General features: G+C 46.3%; 1 protein-coding gene across 1 annotated transcript in view; it reads right to left on the bottom strand.

Moving 5' to 3' along the window:
• The window catches only part of CCDC85C (coiled-coil domain containing 85C), a 70,123-nt gene that overhangs the window by 49,417 nt on the left and 1,179 nt on the right, over positions 1-19,527 (bottom strand). The window lies entirely within an intron of this gene.

Raw genomic sequence — 19,527 nt, 5'->3', positions numbered from 1 at the left:
GCAGGCAGACAGGATTTTATCATGTAGCTCTCATCTATGCAGGAAATGTGGAGCTCTGTATAACCCTTTCAGCTCCAACCACTATAGCGATATATGACAGCACAGAATGTTGCACTCGATCTGTATTTCACCTTCTGTCTCAATCTGTCTCCACGTTATTTGTGTTTCAAATCTCCATTCAGCACGGGAGGAATGTGCGGATCTGGTTACAATGTTTGTTCTGTAATTTTTCCCATAATGTAAAAGCCGTGGGATCGGTTGGGGCCATGGCACCGCTGCCACCTTGTATAGCGGCTTCTCCAGAGCTGCACCTTCCGCCCACGCTCCTACCTTCCCTGTAGTCTGTGTGTGCATGAGACGAGGTTAGATGCAGCGCAGCAATCATCAGCTGGTTATAACCCAGTTTGGAGAGACGTTAATCCAGCAAACATACTTTCTGATGGTTTCCAACTAAGAAATAGGATCCTGCTTGTTGACGGTTTCTACAGTGAACTGAAAAATAATCGGATATTCTTGTATTGAACACTGGGCAATATTCCGGTGATAATAGACTGCAGGGATTTGCACAAAAGTTATCACTATGAGATCTAGAGAAGTTACCGCTGTCCACTGGGCCTTTAAAGGTGCAAGTACACATTAGATGTAAGTCAGCCCTGCCCATAGGATAGGTCATTATTATAAGATAGGTGGGGGACCGACTCCCAGCACTCCACTTATTAGCTGATTGAAATGGCTATGGTACTCAGGCGAACACTGTGGCCTTTTAGCGCCATCCTACATGTAGTGGCCATGCATGGTACTGCATAGAGCTCAGTCCTCATTCACTTGAATGGGACCGAGCTGCAGTAAACTGCAATACCACACACGGCCACTACAAAATGTATAGCGCTGTGCCTGGTAATGAATGGGCCGCAGAGCCTTGTAACCAATGGGGGCAATGGGGGGGTAGGCCATCAACATTAAAGGGGTTGTGCCCCTTTGAGGATTGGGGAGGGTTTATTGAGACCTGCAAAGAGAAGCATACTTACCTGCATTCCTTCTCTCCCCAGCCCCAGGGATCCACTACGCTCCCAGGATGTAAACTTCCGTTTTCAGACAATCGCTGACATGACTGCTGCAGCCAGTGATTGGCTGCAGTGGAATCACAAGAGAAGTTTACATCCTGGGAGCGCAGCGGAACAGCCGAGGAGAGAAGGAGCAGGAAGCAGGCAAGTGTGCTTCCCAAGGGTGGGAGGGGGATTAGCTAAAAACCCCCTCCAAAGGTGCACAACCTCTTAAACGTTCCGGATACCCCCTTTTATTTCTGTAAATCATGAGTGGCCTCTATAATTCTAATGCTCATAGGTTTGCCGGGGTCATGTGACCAATGTGGGTCACGCTTACTCAACGACTTCAAACAAGCAGGAAACAGCACTAAAGGAGTTAATGGGACGGCAACGAAACCATTGTGCACAATAACAATGCCTTCCTGTGGGCGACCATTGCTTGTAAACGGCTGAGTGATCTGGTTGCGACTCCCCGCAGAGGGAACCGTTCAGGTGTATCCAGATATACAATATATTGGGGCACGGCGACGGGGGTGTCATATAGGACACCGGGAGATGAGGTGACATCAGTGAAGGCAGAGATATGAGGGGCCAGGCGAAGGTGTATCAGCAGCTGCAATGGGGCCAGTTACACGGTCAGCCCCCACTAGCGCTGGGGGCAGTATAGGCCACACTAGCTCCTCAGCCCCCATAATGATAGCAAAAACAGGAGCGTCTCTGGATATCAGGGTGGGATGACGTGAACCTACACTTTTTTATTATTCCTATAAGACCCCCGTAACCCCTGCTTCTAGAAATGGCCTTAAAGGGGCCGTCTTGGTTTAGACATGTGGTTAATGGAGGGGGCATTGTTTGGGGCCTCCATCAATTAGCCAAAGTGGAGGGTTACAAAGAGTCTGTCTGGAGGGCCCAGGTCGCCCTCGCTTTCCCAGGACATCCCATTGATTTTCTCAGACACCATGCAATGCGTCATTTGCCCTGTGGTGGCGCCGCAGGGCGACTGAAGATTTGCTGAAGGGTTTTCCATATATTACAACCGATTGTTGGGGTGATTGTTTTATTTTCTCAGGAACTCCTGGCATAAAGTCAATGGCTAAGCCCGAAGAGCTGCACAATGCAAGCCTGAACCAAGGGGAGGACTGGCCATAGACCCTGCAAGGAATATTCCTGATGGGACAATGCCCATAGGGCCACCCGAGCCTTGCTCACTGCCGCTGGCTGGGCTCATACTACAGGGGGCACTATAGGGGTCATATTAGAGGAAGGTAGGTTTGGCTTGGTGTGCGGCCCACATCTTACCTACCAAGCCCTCTGATCCATATACATGTTAGAGACAATCAGAGGAGGAGAGAATGTAGCCGCTTCTGATGGCCACCGCAGAGGGACCGCTTCTGATGGCCACCGCAGAGGGACCGCTTCTGATGGCCACCGCAGAGGGACCGCTTCTGATGGCCACCGCAGAGGGACCGCTTCTGATGGCCACCGCAGAGGGACCGCTTCTGATGGCCACCGCAGAGGGACCGCTTCTGATGGCCACCGCAGAGGGACCGCTTCTGATGGCCACCGCAGAGGGACCGCTTCTGATGGCCACCGCAGAGGGACCGCTTCTGATGGCCACCGCAGAGGGACCGCTTCTGATGGCCACCGCAGAGGGACACCTTTTGGGGAGGTATTGTGCGCTGCAGTTGGTTCTGTGGGATGGTATTCTGTGGTATTGCTGACCCTGACAACATGTATTGGTCCCATCTACTTGTGTTGCCCTGCGTTCTGACAGTTTGGACACACCTATAATATTGGGGCCACTTTAAGTTTCCAGCCAGCCCCTCCATGAACCAAACTATGACGACTGCGCGCCGCAGGCCACCTCGTAGGTCACATGAGACCCTGGGACCATCTTGGACACCGCTCCATAAGCAAAGATGGCACAGAATCCTACAAGTAAAGATGCTGAGGAGGAATACATTGGGAATATATAATAGGACATGGATCCAGCGCACACTTAGAGAAGAACTCCCGTCCACCCAGTGGACCTCCACAGGTAATTCTACAGGTCTCCAAGAGATCTCCCAAACCTCTACCATTCATATTCTTCTAGACAGGGGTGCGGTGCTAAGCTGTCAGGGAATAGGTTAAAAAGACTTAAAAAAAAGAAAAAAGAAAAATGACAACCCTGATCCAGAAATGCGCTCAGAGCAATCGTCACGTTCGTGGTAAAATGCGGTCGCCCACGTGTTACTGTAAAAGTGCGACAACTCTAGCACAACCTTTGTGGTCAGACGCTCAAAGCAATGAGGTCACTCACACATGCTGATAATACGGGGATTTTTCCGCCACCCCTTGTGTCGCCCTCGCCTAAAAGTGTCCGTGCAGAGTGGAATTCTACCGGTGACAGTTCATAACATGGACTAAAACCATCACGTCTCCTGAAAACAATGTGAACACTGTCTCCCCGTCACCGCTTCCCTTCCATAAACAAATGACGATTGTCCAACACGTATCATCGCGCCAAAGATTACTAATCTTGCTTCAATGAAATCTCCACGTTTACATGACTGCCGGTGGCTTAAGGGGGCACCCCTCCACTGCTACATCTTTTGCACCCTTAAATAGATAGGCATGCTAAGAAAGCTGGGTGTTTATGATCTTAGCACCTGAGCTCAGGACGGTATGTATATATATTTTTATAGTATTTATTTTTATTTTATATTTATTTTTACTTTATTATTTATTTTAATTAATATTTTACTTTATTTGTATTTTATAGTTATTTTATTCACTTGTCGTTTGTTACATTTATTTCTTTACTTTTTATTTTAGCTTATTTATATAATTTACTCTATTTTTATTTATTATTTGACTATTTTCATAGGAGCCTCTGCAGGCAGTGGGTGCAGCAGGCACATGCACTGGGCACTGCCAGCAGTTTCCCAGCATGCCCAGCAGACAGGTAACTTGCACTCTCTTTGTTCCTGTATAATTTAGTGGACCGGATCTGCTGCTCAGTCATTCGGAAAGCTGTTCTCTCTGGAGCAACCATTTCACAAGTGACCTCTCTCTCACCCCCAGTGCCTCTTAATCCTGCTCTACTGCCACCACAAAGGGGTGACCACGACTGACTGCTCTGCCTGACTACAACACAGCGCTGACCACGACTGACTGCTCTGCCTGACTACAACACAGAGCTGACCACGACTGACTGCTCTGCCTGACTACAACACAGAGCTGACCACGACTGACTGCTCTGCCTGACTACAACACAGCGCTGACCACGACTGATTGCTCTGCCTGACTACAACACAGAGCTGACCACGACTGACTGCTCTGCCTGACTACAACACAGAGCTGACCACGACTGACTGCTCTGCCTGACTACAACACAGAGCTGACCACGACTGACTGCTCTGCCTGACTACAACACAGAGCTGACCACGACTGACTGCTCTGCCTGACTACAACACAGAGCTGACCACGACTGATTGCTCTGCCTGACTACAACACAGAGCTGACCACGACTGACTGCTCTGCCTGACTACAACACAGCGCTGACCACGACTGACTGCTCTGCCTGACTACAACACAGAGCTGACCACGACTGACTGCTCTGCCTGACTACAACACAGCGCTGACCACGACTGACTGCTCTGCCTGACTACAACACAGCGCTGACCACCACTGACCACTCTGCCTGACTACAACACAGCGCTGACCACCACTGACCGCTCTGCCTGACTACAACACAGCGCTGACCACGACTGACTGCTCTGCCTGACTACAACACAGCGCTGACCACGACCGATTGCTCTGCCTGACTACAACACAGCGCTGACCACGACTGACTGCTCTGCCTGACTACAACACAGCGCTGACCACCACTGACTGCTCTGCCTGACTACAACACAGCGCTGACCACGACTGACTGCTCTGCCTGACTACAACACAGCGCTGACCACGACTGATTGCTCTGCCTGACTACAACACAGCGCTGACCACGACCAACCGCTCTGCCTGACTACAACACAGCGCTGACCACCACTGACCGCTCTGCCTGACTACAACACAGCGCTGACCACGACTGACCGCTCTGCCCGACTACAACACAGCGCTGACCACGACTGACTGCTCTGCCTGACTACAACACAGCGCTGACCACGACTGACCGCTCTGCCTGACTACAACACAGCGCTGACCACGACTGACCGCTCTGCCTGACTACAACACAGCGCTGACCACGACCAACCGCTCTGCCTGACTACAACACAGCGCTGACCACGACCGCTCTGCCAGACACTGGTCCCATGAGGTCCCCTCGCCACTGGTTTCTCCTCCTGTTGTTGCTCTGGTCTCCGCTGATCTCCACTTCCTGCTCCTGCCTCGACACACAGGAAATGGCAGGACTACTCACTGACTGAGGCGGGTCACCGCTGTGGCGTGCGATCGGCTGACCAGCCTTCAGTTTCTGGAACTTTCTGTGGGTTTGGTGGGAGCAGGAAGTGCAGAGCAGCAGAGACCAGAGCAGCGTTGGTTAGTCCGGAGAAGAAAAAAACAAAAAAAACAGGGGGTTGATTTTAGATGACACTTCCTATAGCTGGGGTCCAGTTCCACCAAGAATCAGATGTTTGTATATTCACTGAATGTGTGGCCATCTTGAAGATCTTTCTTGTTCTGCTGGTGCTCCTGTCCCAAATGTGTACATTAAAGGGAAGCTGTCACCGGGATTTTGTGTATATTGCTGAGGACATGGGTTGCTAGATGGCCGCTAGCACATCCGCAATACCCAGTCCCCATAGCTCTGTGTGCTTTTATTGTGTATAAAAACTATTTGATACATATGCAAATTAACCTGAGATGAGTCCTGTACGTGAGATGAGTTGGGGACAGGACTCATCTCAGGTTATTTTGCATATGTATCAAATAGTTTTTTTTACACCATAAAAGCACACAGAGCTATGGGGACTGGGTATTGCGGATGTGCTGGCAGCCATCTAGCAACCCATGCCCTCAGCTCTATACAAAAAATCCCGGTGACAGGTTCCCTTTAAAAGGGGTTGTCTGGCCAAAATGAATGGATACTCACCTCTCTGATCCCTTGCTGGGCTCTACTTCCTGATCCCGTCTCAGCACACAGGAAACGCTGATCACTCGGCCAATCACTGGTAGAGGCAGGTCACCGATGCGGGAATTTCCTCTCCAGGAAGAAGAGTCCGAACAGAAGCACTGGGGATTCAATGTGGTCTGTATCACTTCCTTTATGTTTTTTAAACCTACTCTGAGCCCGATGCCTAATTTTATTTTCTGTTGGACAACCCCCTTAACAGAACCATACAGGACGGTGCCCACCTAACTGCGCCAAATAGCGCTTCTAAAACTGCCACCACCACACACCAAAAAAATACTGTAAGTAGCCGAGCCCAAAGTCAACCTAAGTGACCAAATAGCAGTTTGATGCATTAAAGAGGCACGAAATGTCCAAATAATTACTATAACATGAATACTAGGATTGGCGCTAGTCATACGGGTGGTGCGCCAGGTCATCAGCGGCGCCCCCTTCTGCAGGAAAGCCTGAGGCTCATTACAGGGGAGATGGTTTCTGTGTTGATTCAATAGATTTTCTTCCAATGCAAGCAGCAGGGAGACGGAGGAGGCAGCAGACTGTTTACCAAATAACAGCGACAGCTCCCTGCCAGACGGCGCGCGAGAGACGGAACCGGCAAATTGGAAAAGATTCCGACACCCGGACGGGCAGAAAGGATGTTGGAGGATTAACTTCTGTTTGCAGACCACGTGTAACCGCGAAACAAATAATAAGCCCCCAATTCAGATGCCACTGCCTCAACCGGAGACCCCACAGGTGGAGCAGCCGGTTACAAAATCCCCTTCTGAATGGTTCTTACATCGAATGCGTCGTGCTGGCATCCCCGGCACGGCAGGAATGAGCCCGGCGGCCTGTAGGAGAATTTTTGGCGTTGCTCACATTTGTAAATGCTAAAATCGTAAGAGCTTTCGGATAATTCATTTTCTGGAATTTAGTTAAAGTTGCCCGAGGGCACAGCGGCACTTCATACTCCACCACACTGAGCGCTTCAGACCAGATAGCAGTAAATCCGCAAACTGACGAGAACGCGGCATTAATTTTTTACCGTCTTCCTGATCCATTCCCTTTAAAGTCGGGCATGAAAAGAAAATGACTCATTAGTTCTGAGATGGAAACGATGCGAGAAGTTCAACCGTGAACGAAAATAGAAGCGATTCGCGTGGATATCGGAATGATTCCCGCAGGGGATGAGAATGATGTATGCGAGAAGTGCGGGCGGAGGGCCACCTACAGGGGTGACACCTAGTGCCAGTGTGGGGGAGGGGTGAGCTGGAGAAGTGAGAGAAGAGCCGGGATAAAAGGAAAGCAGATTGGTTCTAATTAGACAAACAGGACTGAGGGCAGCAGCCAATGGGGTGGGAGGCAGGGGCCCCGGAAACTGGCGTTTAGGAGGGACACAGGGGCAGGTGGCATCGAAGTGGAGAACAGGAATTAGGAGTCATGGGGTGTAATGAACTGCATATGTGGGATCACAGAAAGGAAGGTGCGAGTGGGGGGTGGGAAAGCAAGATTTTGAAGATGGACTGAAATGGGGAGTTCATGGGCGCGGCAGAGCACAGGGCCCCAGAGGCGCGGCAGAGCACAGGGCCCCAGAGGCGCGGCAGAGCACAGGGCCCCAGAGGCGCGGCAGAGCACAGGGCCCCAGAGGCGCTATGGAGAGACACTAGTGGCGGCGCACAGGAGCTGAAGGGACAACATGGCTGCTGCAGACACTGAAATTCCTTCCTACAATTTTACGATCAGGATGATTGATTGTTGCTAAATGTCACTTACGGAGCTTTATAAAGACAGAGACCGCGTGCATCCGCCATCACCAACACATCCACAGGCGGCTAATAAACGCCTCAGTCAGCGGGGTCTTGACTGACAGATCTGTAATTCCTTGTTATGTATGGAGGACGGAAATACCAAGAAGTCAGAATTTCAGCCCAATTATCTCAGTTTATACCTGTAAGCCCCCATTAGTGTGCGTCACCTGGGCGGCCCAGGCCTGAGCGAAGCTGTCATAATGAGAACAGGCCACGTGGAGTGTGAAACGCGTAGGCCTCTGTCACACCGGGTCTATCACCTAATGGTGGCGGGGGGCATGATAGGACTCGGATGTCTGTTTTGCACCAAATTTATCAAAAGTTGCACCTTTAAACCTTACATTTTTGTTTCCTTGGCCACCCCTGCAAATGCATCGATTATACGACTTTAAAGGGTGGGAATTATAAAACTGGCATTAATCTAATTACCATATGTAACCACGCCCACTTTGAAGCGAGGGTGGTGTAGAACGGCAAAAAGCACAAATTTTGGTGCCAAATGGCACTTGCCTCAAAGTTTGCACGTTTTTACAAATCTTATACATTCCCACAGTAATGTCCACATAATACTGCCATACCATACTTACATAAACCTGCGAATGCATATAGCGCCATATAGTACATACATAAAACTGCCATATTGTGAACAAAGAACAGCGCCATACAGTGCATATAAAAAAAAAAACACCATCTAGTGAACGCATAAAAGTTTCATCCTTACTATATAAAGTGCCATACTGTGCTTCATAAAACCTGCACACTGAACATATAGTGAACCTGACCGTCATACGGCACATACATAAAACTGCCATATGATGAACGCATAACATTGTCATACGGTACTTACATAAAAAAGTGCCATATATTGAACGAATTAATCGAGCCATATAGTGCATGCACACAGTAAGTACCACACAGAACGGTCATATACTGAGCACATACGGTAGGTTGCTCATATGACAGCACATTCAGTAAGGTTAGTACAGGCTGATGGGTTGGTGGCCGCCTCCAAACACTCTGCCTGAAGTGGTGCCCTTTAAGAGAATATAGCAGAGTAGTGGCGGCGATTTCCACGTCTCTGTGGCGCCATTTTTGAACTAGAACATAAGGACAGCAGCTCCTGTACAGGCTCGACAGCAGCGCCCGCAGGACACAGACCCTGAATGTGCCGATTGGCACGCCCCTTGACGACCCCGAGGAGTCTGATCGCTCCCCTGCACGCCTCCCGCTATACCCAGCCTTACAATCACGGCTTTATACAGGTAGATGAAAGTGGAGGCCGCGCTCCCTCGTCCGGCCAAAAAGCCTTCATCGTGGCAATCAGGGCGATGAAAGAAAACTTGCAACATGGATGAATCTCTATGGGAAAAAAAGTAACGCGGCGACTTTGGGCGCCGAGGAACAAAGACTTGCGACTCCCAGGATACAATAGACAATGGCCGACGTGGCATAGTGTATGACCCGCAGCGCATAGCTACACTCCATGGAGTTACAAGGTTGTCAGAACGCGCAGCGTACGGTTTCATCCCCAGAATGAGAAGACAAAGAGGCGCATTCTCTTCCCTCCGACATGATATATGAGGCGATGCGGCGGCGACCCAACAGACAGCTGACCCCCAGTTTTCCTAGAAGTTCCCTCTACTTAGAGGCGCGGACTATGACCAGAGGGTCTCGTGGCCCAGAGAGGTCAGGTACTGTCCACGAGGAGCCCGCCATCCTACAGAAAACCCAACCGTCATGATTCGGGGGGCGCTCAGTCTAGAGCTAGATCTGCCAAGCACGCCCCATCTGACCGGAGGACACGAAATTTAGGTCAAAGTCTTCTTGCTTTGGCACGGCAGCGCAACGCGTCACGATGAGGTGGAGGCGATCCCGCTAAACAGAGTACGGCGCGTTATACAGCGGAAACAACACGACAACAGTAATGAAAAGAGATGGATCTGGTGCTCGCCGCAGCGCAGCGGGAGGCCGGGACTCTCAGGAGGAGAATCGTGTTGCTATGGAAGAAACAGGAAGAAGACAAAATTGGTCATCAACCACGAGACCCGCAACGCTCAGGGCTCACGCACACGACAGTATGTTTTGTCCGCATCAGATACGCTTTTTTGGCGGATGGGATGCAGACCTATTCACTTCAATGGAGCCGCAAAATATACATCCGTATGTCTGTTCCACGGCACCAGCAAAAAATGTATACTAAAGATAGGACAGGTCTATAAAAAAGGGCAGGACGTGCTGCAAAATGCGGAACGGCCGGGATCAGTGTTCTGCGAATCCACAATTTACAGACTGCAGAAAATGCTACAGCTGTGTGCATGAGCCCTTAGGTGCATTCCCACCACCGTATGTATTCTGCGGTCTGCAAAATATGGAGGACTTTTTTTGCAGACCGATTGCAACCATGCCTATTCTTGTCTGCAAAACGGACAAAAATAGGACACGTTTTATCTTTTTTTTGCAGGACTGCGGAACGAATGGAAATGAATGTGTGCCAAAAATACAGTCATGTGAATGGGGCCTTAGGCTGTGTATATCTGTATGTAGTAATCTCCTGAGCTCCCCCTAGTGGTGGCTGTATATATCTGTATGTAGTAATCTCCTGAGCTCCCTCTGGTGGTTGTATATATCTGTATGCAGTAATCTCCTGAGCTCCCTCTAGTGGTGGCTGTATATATCTGTATGTAGTAATCTCCTGAGCTCCCTCTAGTGGTGGCTGTATATATCTGTATGTAGTAATCTCCTGAGCTCTCCCTAGTGGTAACTGTATATATCTGTATGCAGTAATCTCCTGAGCTCCCTCTAGTGGTGGCTGTATATATCTGTATGCAGTAATCTCCTGAGCTCCCTCTAGTGGTGGCTGTATATATCTGTATGTAGTAATCTCCTGAGCTCCCTCTAGTAGTGGCTGTATATATCTGTATGCAGTAATCCCCTGAGCTCCCGCTAGTGGTGGCTGTATATATCTGTATGTAGTAATCACCTGAGCTCCCTCTAGTGGTGACTGTATATATCTGTATGTAGTAATCTCCTGAGCTCCCTCTAGTGGTGGCTGTATATATCTGTATGTAGTAATCTCCTGAGCTCCCTCTAGTAGTGGCTGTATATATCTGTATGTAGTAATCTCCTGAGCTCCCTCTAGTGGTGGCTGTATATATCTGTATGTAGTAATCTCCTGAGCTCCCTCTAGTGGTGGCTGTATATATCTGTATGTAGTAATCTCCTGAGCTCCCTCTAGTGGTGACTGTATATATCTGTATGTAGTAATCTCCTCAGCTTCCTCTAGTGGTGGCTGTATATATCTGTATGTAGTAATCTCCTGAGCTCCCTCTAGTGGTGGCTGTATATATCTGTATGTAGTAATCTCCTGAGCTCCCTCTACTGGTGGCTGTATATATCTGTATGCAGTAATCTCCTGAGCTCCCTCTAGTGGTGGCTGTATATATCTGTATGCAGTAATCTCCTGAGCTCCCTCTAGTGGTGGCTGTATATATCTGTATGTAGTAATCTCCTGAGCTCCCTCTACTGGTGACTGTATATATCTGTATGCAGTAATCTCCTGAGCTCCCTCTAGTGGTGGCTGTATATATCTGTATGCAGTAATCTTCTGAGCTCCCTCTAGTGGTGGCTGTATATATCTGTATGAAGTAATCTCCTGAGCTCCCTCTAGTGGTGGCTGTATATATCTGTATGTAGTAATCTCCTGAGCTCCCTCTAGTGGTGACTGTATATATCTGTATGCAGTAATCTCCTGAGCTCCCTCTAGTGGTGGCTGTATATATCTGTATGTAGTAATCTCCTGAGCTCCCTCTAGTGGTGGCTGTATATATCTGTATGTAGTAATCTCCTGAGCTCCCTCTAGTGGTGGCTGTATATTTATCCATATGAAGAATTCCATCATTTTCTTTTTTTTTTATACGGGGGATTTGGACATCTCGATTAAAGGGGACATGGCCTTTTACATATGTATTTGTATTTTAGAGACATGTCAGCATATGGTTCAGTGAGGATCTCTAAGGCAATGCTCAGTGGGGAAAAAACTAAATACAAATGAGCTCTTATCGAGGACAAAGAATATAAAATCATTACTCTCTTGTATGTGTGATGTGTGTTTAGTCCATCTGGACAAAGCAGCCATGAGTCCACAGCGTGAATACGTTCAGATCCGTGGATATACTGTTACCAAGTATATAATGTGTAAATGGCACAGTGAATGGAGGAAAACGCTCCACGGGTTAAAGGATCAAGAATAGAACAATGGAGCCTTAAACAAGATTAATAAAATCCCCGGGGGACGCCGATCCATCTCCGGCACACAGCACGCACAGCGACGAGCTCCGGGAGCCGTATATGGGTCACAGCAGCAGGGAGGCAGCGGAGACCATGTCAGGAGAAGAAGTGAATTATATCAAATGAAGGGGAATCAATTAGTGCAGCGCATTCATCAACCCTTCGCTGGCTGGTGGCACATGACAGCGGGGGCCAAGAAAACCGACTTCATCCATGGACCCTAAAGGGGAATTCTGCTTTTAGCTCAGTTAAATGTAATCAACGCTGTGAAATCACTATCCAAATCCTCACTATTATCAGGATCTACTTGCTGTCAGTGAAAGGGAGTGTTTGTGCTTACATAAGAGCAGATTCTCACTATTTTCATGATCTCTGCTTGCTGTCAGTGAATGGGAACTTTTTTGTTTCTTTTTAACATTTAGAGGCAATTTCATAAAATTTTCAAAATGCATCAGGAAGGTTAAAACTTCTCACATCTAGCCTAATAGACTGGATAAAGTAGAGGGAGCATAAAATCTAAAAAAAAAATCCAAAACATTTGCCTGCCCCTCATTCTTGTTTATATTGTTGGGTCTTCAGCAAAAAATTTTTTTAAAGGGGCTCAGTTAATGGAAGACAACTTCTCCACTCTCCTGGCATGTCTGTATTGCCCATAATATTCCAAATCTGGAGCCTCTTTTAGAACTCTGCCTTGTGCTGTTACTCTAGTATTCCTCCCATAAATGTATGAATAATATGACTAGCTGGTGTGTTACCTTTTGCTTTGTTAACACTGTACATCTTTATAGCATCAGGCACTGTTAGCACAGATTTGACAGGGGGAATAGTAAAAACACAGTTTGTTAGTCATTCTAAAATTTCCTGGATGAGTAATAGAGGGATGGCACGACACAGAGTTATAAAAAGCAGATGCATCAGAATTGTCTGGAGAATTTAAATATTTAAGGCAGACGTGCTATGAGAACATTCACACTCAGCGCCTACTGCAGCCTGTGCGCCGCTCTGATGCATCTTGGATTGGATATTTACAGTGTTTCGGGGGGGGGGGGGGTCTGGGAGACGCACAATACACGCTCTCTTTTTCCTTATTTGAGCTGAACAGGACGGCTGTCAAGCTCTGGATGGATTCAAGGTTACCACGTCTGTAACTTATCTACAGTAAAACCATACCGCAACCCTGCGTTCCAAAGGTCGATACTATAATACCGCCAATGAGAAGGATATAAACAGAGGGTGTTGGTTACGACAACCCAACCACAGATAAGGACAGAATCTGACTCAGAAACAGTGCAAAGTACAGAGGACTGTCTACAGCGAGAGATCTCGCCTAATACACATGCCAAATTGTATCCGTAGCAGTAATATTCCTGTACATAGGAGCAGTATTATAGTAGTTATATTCTTGTACATAGGAGGCAGTATTATAGTAGTTATATTCTTGTACATAGGAGCAGTATTATAGTAGTTATATTCTTGTACATAGGAGCAGTATTATAGTAGTTATATCCTTGTACATAGGAGGCAGTATTATAGTAGTTATATCCTTGTACATAGGAGGCAGTATTATAGTAGTTATATCCTTGTACATAGGAGGCAGTATTATAGTAGTTATATTCTTGTACATAGGAGCAGTGTTATAGTAGTTATATTCTTGTACATAGGAGGCAGTATTATAGTAGTTATATTCCTGTACATAGGAGCAGTATTATAGTAGTTATATTCTTGTATATAGGAGCAGTATTATAGTAGTTATATTCTTGTACATAGGAGCAGTATTATAGTAGTTATATTCTTGTACATAGGAGCAGTATTATAGTAGTTATATTCTTGTACATAGGAGCAGTATTATAGTAGTTATATTCTTGTACATAGGAGCAGTATTATAGTAGTTATATCCTTGTACATAGGAGCAGTATTATAGTAGTTATATTCTTGTACATAGGAGCAGTATTATAGTAGTTATATCCTTGTACATAGGAGCAGTATTATAGTAGTTATATTCTTGTACATAGGAGCAGTATTATAGTAGTTATATTCTTGTACATAGGAGCAGTATTATAGTAGTTATATTCTTGTACATAGGAGCAGTATTATAGTAGTTATATCCCTGTACATAGGAGCAGTATTATAGTAGTTATATTCTTGTACATAGGAGCAGTATTATAGTAGTTATATCCCTGTACATAGGAGCAGTATTATAGTAGTTATATTCTTGTACATAGGAGGCAGTATTATAGTAGTTATATTCTTGTACATAGGAGCAGTATTATAGTAGTTATATTCCTGTACATAGGAGCAGTATTATAGTAGTTATATTCCTGTACATAGGAGCAGTATTATAGTAGTTATATTCCTGTACATAGGAGACGTATTATAGTAGTTATATTCCTGTACATAGGAGCAGTATTATAGTAGTTATATTCTAATACATAGGAGCAGTATTATAGTAGTTATAATCTTGTACATAGGAGCAGTATTATAGTAGTTATATTCTTGTACATAGGAGCAGTATTATAGTAGTTATATTCTTGTACATAGGAGCAGTATTATAGTAGTTATATTCTTGTACATAGGAGCAGTATTATAGTAGTTATATTCTTGTACATAGGAGCAGTATTATAGTAGTTATATTCTTGTACATAGGAGCAGTATTATAGTAGTTATATTCTTGTACATAGGAGCAGTATTATAGTAGTTATATTCTTGTACATAGGAGCAGTATTATAGTAGTTATATTCTTGTACATAGCAGGCAGTATTATAGTAGTTATATTCTTGTACATAGGAGCAGTATTATAGTAGTTATATTCCTGTACATAGGAGCAGTATTATAGTAGTTATATTCTTGTACATAGGAGCAGTATTATAGTAGTTATATTCTTGTACATAGGAGCAGTATTATAGCAGTTATATTCTTGTACATAGGAGCAGTATTATAGCAGTTATATTTTTGTACATAGGAGCAGTATTATAGTAGTTATATTCTTGTACATAGGAGCAGTATTATAGTAGTTATATTTCCGTGCATTACAGCTGAATGAGCTACTCTTCATATAAAAATCCATTATTCAGCAGGTGGCAATAATGAGCAATGGAAATGGCTCTGACATTTCTACTCCATTTTCAAGCGTGAGGACAGTGGCCTAAAACAATAAAAAATAAAATCTGACATGCAAAGTACTTTAGATTGTTGAACTACATGTACCAGCCACAGCAGCAGGATGTGAAACAAATAAGACGCACTCTGCTCAGATTACTGTAAAGCTGTGATTACAGGTGGTAGTAGTTGCTGGGGGTCAGTAGCAGGATGTCGGCAGGTTATGGGTCCTGGGTGCACACATGTAAATGCACTGCTGATCAAAAACTTCCTTGAGGAACACAATGGAAGCCATGAAACAATGGAGGAAACCAGAATTTCTAGATTCCAGAACTGACACCCGCAGCGCTCAATACACAAACTGGCGACACTGACTTCACTGTCCAGAGGAATCCCGATTCAATCAGATAACAGTGACCTGCCACCCGCGTCACCTGGATACCGACCTGCGCCTCCCCCTCTCCCAATAAAGGGCCCTTATGTCCGCCTATGAATCACTGAGGTTATGGACTAAAAGATTCTATTCTATTGTAAAACTCTGAATATTACAATATAACAAAACAATAACAAAGACAGGTGCACACTGCAGTCTCACTAAACCCTCAAACTGATTTTAAAATTGAGAGATTAGTCAACATGTCCTACGGTAAACTCTGAATATTACCAACATTTTACCAAGTTTTCCCTTTAAGACACCTAAAGGTATCTAAGACTTGTTCATTATTTTAGGCTGTGTTGAGTGTCGGACTGGAATAACTTGGGCCACCAGATGAGATGATTTTGAGGGACCTTCCTCCATCTACAGCAGGTATGGTCAACCTGCAGCTCTTCAGCTGTTGCAAAACTACAACTCCCAGCATGCCCAGACTGCCTACAACTATCAGCCTACAGCAGGGCATGGTGGGAATTGTAGTTTTACAACAGCTGGAGAGCCTGTACACAATCGAATAGATTATCTCATAAGAAACATACCCAACTGACTTGTGGTTGGCTCCAAAGTGGTCTCCTAGTGGGGTTGTGAATTTGAGAGCCTTTGCTGAAGGACCCATCGGGGGATTCGCCAATACTGGTGGTAAGTCTGACTCCAATAGGGAATTGCTATGTATGCAATTAAAAATCCTTCCCAAAAACTGGTATCGTAGTGACGTTTCATGAACCTATGGACAATGGTGGGAAGAAGACCCATCATGGCGGAGTTTTGCTCCAGTGATCACAGCTACGTGTTTACGGCTGGTAACCATCCTGCCTGCAAACACCCTGATGGTAACGATACCTCTACAGGTCGTCATTGACATTCAGGATGTATTCTACAGCTGCAAGGGAAGAGCCAAGCCCGCGGAGATGGGACATGACCGGGCAGGTAAATTCAGGAGCTTTCAGAAAGGTTTGACACGAACTGCGATAGAGAGCGGAAGATAGAATGGACTCGCAATTGTATCAAGGGACAAAGAAATGTTTCAATGTAAGCCACCACTCGCTCAGCTGTGTCTGTTCCTGGAAAGCTGGGTGACACGTGAATTGCTAATAGGATTCTGCTGTGGATACAGAGGAGGGATGAATACAGAATAACCTAGGAAAGTAGAGATAGCCCAGTGTGGGGGCAGTAGTGGGCGGCATACATTTTTTTGATAGGATAAGAATAGCTGGGAAAGACCAATTCATTTCCATTAAGATGGCGGCTATTACCACTCACTGCAGCCATTATCACTAGAGGCGGTCGGAACTGAATGGGTTCTTTACTGTACGGGGAGCCAATACTGTCCTCTGTGCGTCCATATGGGTGATAGAGCAGCACTATAAGGACACAGGGGCACATAGGACGAAGGGCTTTTATTAGGCTACTTTCACACCTGCGGCAGTGTGATCCGGCGGGCAGTTCCGTCGTCGGAACTACCCGCCGGATCCGCCGATCTGCCGCTGACTGAAAGCATTTGTCAGACAGATCCGGATGCGGATCCGTCTCACAAATGCATTGCAAGGACGGATCAGTCTCTCCGCTTGTCATGCGGACAGACGGATCCGTCTTGTACATTTTTTCACATTTTTATCGGTCTGCGCAGGCCGGAAGGACGGATCCGGCATTCCGAATCCCGTATCCAGCGCTAATACATTCCTATGGGAAAAAATGCCGGATCCGGCATTCAGGCAAGTCTTCAGTTTTTTTCGCCGGAGATAGTCAAAACGACTGAACTGAAGACGTCCTGATGCAAACTGAACGGATTACTCTCCATTCAGAATGCATGGGGATAACTGATCAGTTCTTTTCCAGTATTGAGCCCCTAGGACGGAACTCTATGCCGGAAAAGAAAAACGCAAGTGTGAAAGTAGCCTTAGTAAGTGCCCCCTAGAACCCGCAGCACTGGCAGAGCCCTCTGCACTTCCTCGTGTACACTGTACTTATCTTCCGTATTGACATCAGGCAAATATGAACAGACTCTTGGACAGGAAAGTCAGAGGCAGCTCGTCCCGCAAGATCAGATCTACAGTCACCAAGAAAATAAAAAAAGAGCTTACAGCAGAGAAGAGCCTCTGGGAGGGCGCAGCGAGGGGCATATCCCGCTCCTCCAGGTCAGTTTTATTATTTTTTTAAGTACAACTCTATAAAAATCCTACAACACGAGGTGCGATTGTAGCTCCTCGATATTTCACTGGAGTTCAGGGAGCCGAGATATGAGGAGCGGTTTGGTGGGGTTGTCCTACTGTATAGATGCTCTGTACCTGCAGAACTGATATGGAGAGGCCATGGGGGTCCCAATTAAGTGGTTTGGTTTTGCAGTCATTTTCTAAATCACTGCTTTGTTGTCTCACACCCTGGACACCTATACACCTCCACCCCTGGTTCTAATCTAACGTAATTACTGGGGTCTTCGGGTTCAGATCTAACATCCCACCCGGGAACGAGGGAGCCCGTCCACCTGCAAGTCCACATTATGGAAGCAGATGGAGTCCAGAGTAATCAATGGGGGCACAATCTGAGCAGAGCCAGAAGGAGAACGGTCCTCATAATGATTGGGCATTCTTGGCTCAGGAGCCTTCACCACCATCATCCTCTGATATGGTCTCCTCTGTATCCCCAGACCAACTGAAAATCAATAGGGCCTCCACGTCCCCTTTGGCTCCCACCTGCCTCTCCCAGGACTCAGAAGAGACAAAGACGGGCCACTGACTGTGTCTCTCACGAGGAGTCTTTGACGTCTCCTCTCAACCACAGAGCGCCCCTACAGTCACCGCTCTAGGCAAGCGAATAGCTGAGCACATCCCTGGATGCAACTCATCGGAGAGGAAAAATAAATAAATCACAGCCAGCTCCGAAGTCATTTCTGTTGATGTCAGTACGCTGACTCCAAGTTTGGGTTGAGTAAGCCGTGAAGTCTACATTATCATCTACATAAACCCTATTGTCATCACGGTCATCCTTCAGAAGTGTAATTTTAATTGTACATGAGCTGTTCCTTGGGTGTAATATCCTTCCTATATGACCGATTTATCTTCATTCTCATGAATCCATGCTCATTAGTCCACAGAGCATCACTCATCATGTCACCCTGGCTTTACGACAAGACAATGGACAACTACCATGACTATAGCAGTCTCATCGTTAGTGTCGCCTCCTGACACTTCCTTTATTGCAATATGCTCTCTCTTATTCACACAGTTACAGGTGGAATGAAACAAGGTAACACTGTAACATCACCCACATTTAAAGGGTTAGGACAAACCTTTACATCATCAAGGTCCACCAATGTCAAGCCCTTTGATGGGATCATCTGGAAACATTTTAGATGTCCTCCAAAACTCCTGGATGTAACCAATAAATGAAGGGTGTCCTGAATACAGGATCAGAATTTATGGAATATATAATGGTTTCATATATATCTATAAAGATATGTTATAGCTCATCTAGTTTGGTGCTCATCTGGACCATATGGATTGCATCTTCTTCACCTTTATTCAGGACAGTACCAATTCTTTGGTCATTTTTTAACTTATGGGACATAGATTAAAACCAGTCTTGTTGCAGACCCAGACGAGATAGCTGACCACTAACACATCAGTGAGATGCCTGCAGACCCCAAGACAGGATGTTCTGGAGAAACATCATGTACCGGGCATCAATACTAAACCGAGCACTAGGAGACATTTAGATGTTCCTCAAGTCTATTGACTCATAAGCATATTAGAAGACGAAGGTTTAGAA

This window comes from Bufo bufo, chromosome 11, assembly GCF_905171765.1.
Source record: "Bufo bufo chromosome 11, aBufBuf1.1, whole genome shotgun sequence".
In the NCBI taxonomy this organism is placed as follows: domain Eukaryota; kingdom Metazoa; phylum Chordata; class Amphibia; order Anura; family Bufonidae; genus Bufo; species Bufo bufo.
This window is presented reverse-complemented; position numbering and strand designations above follow the sequence as displayed.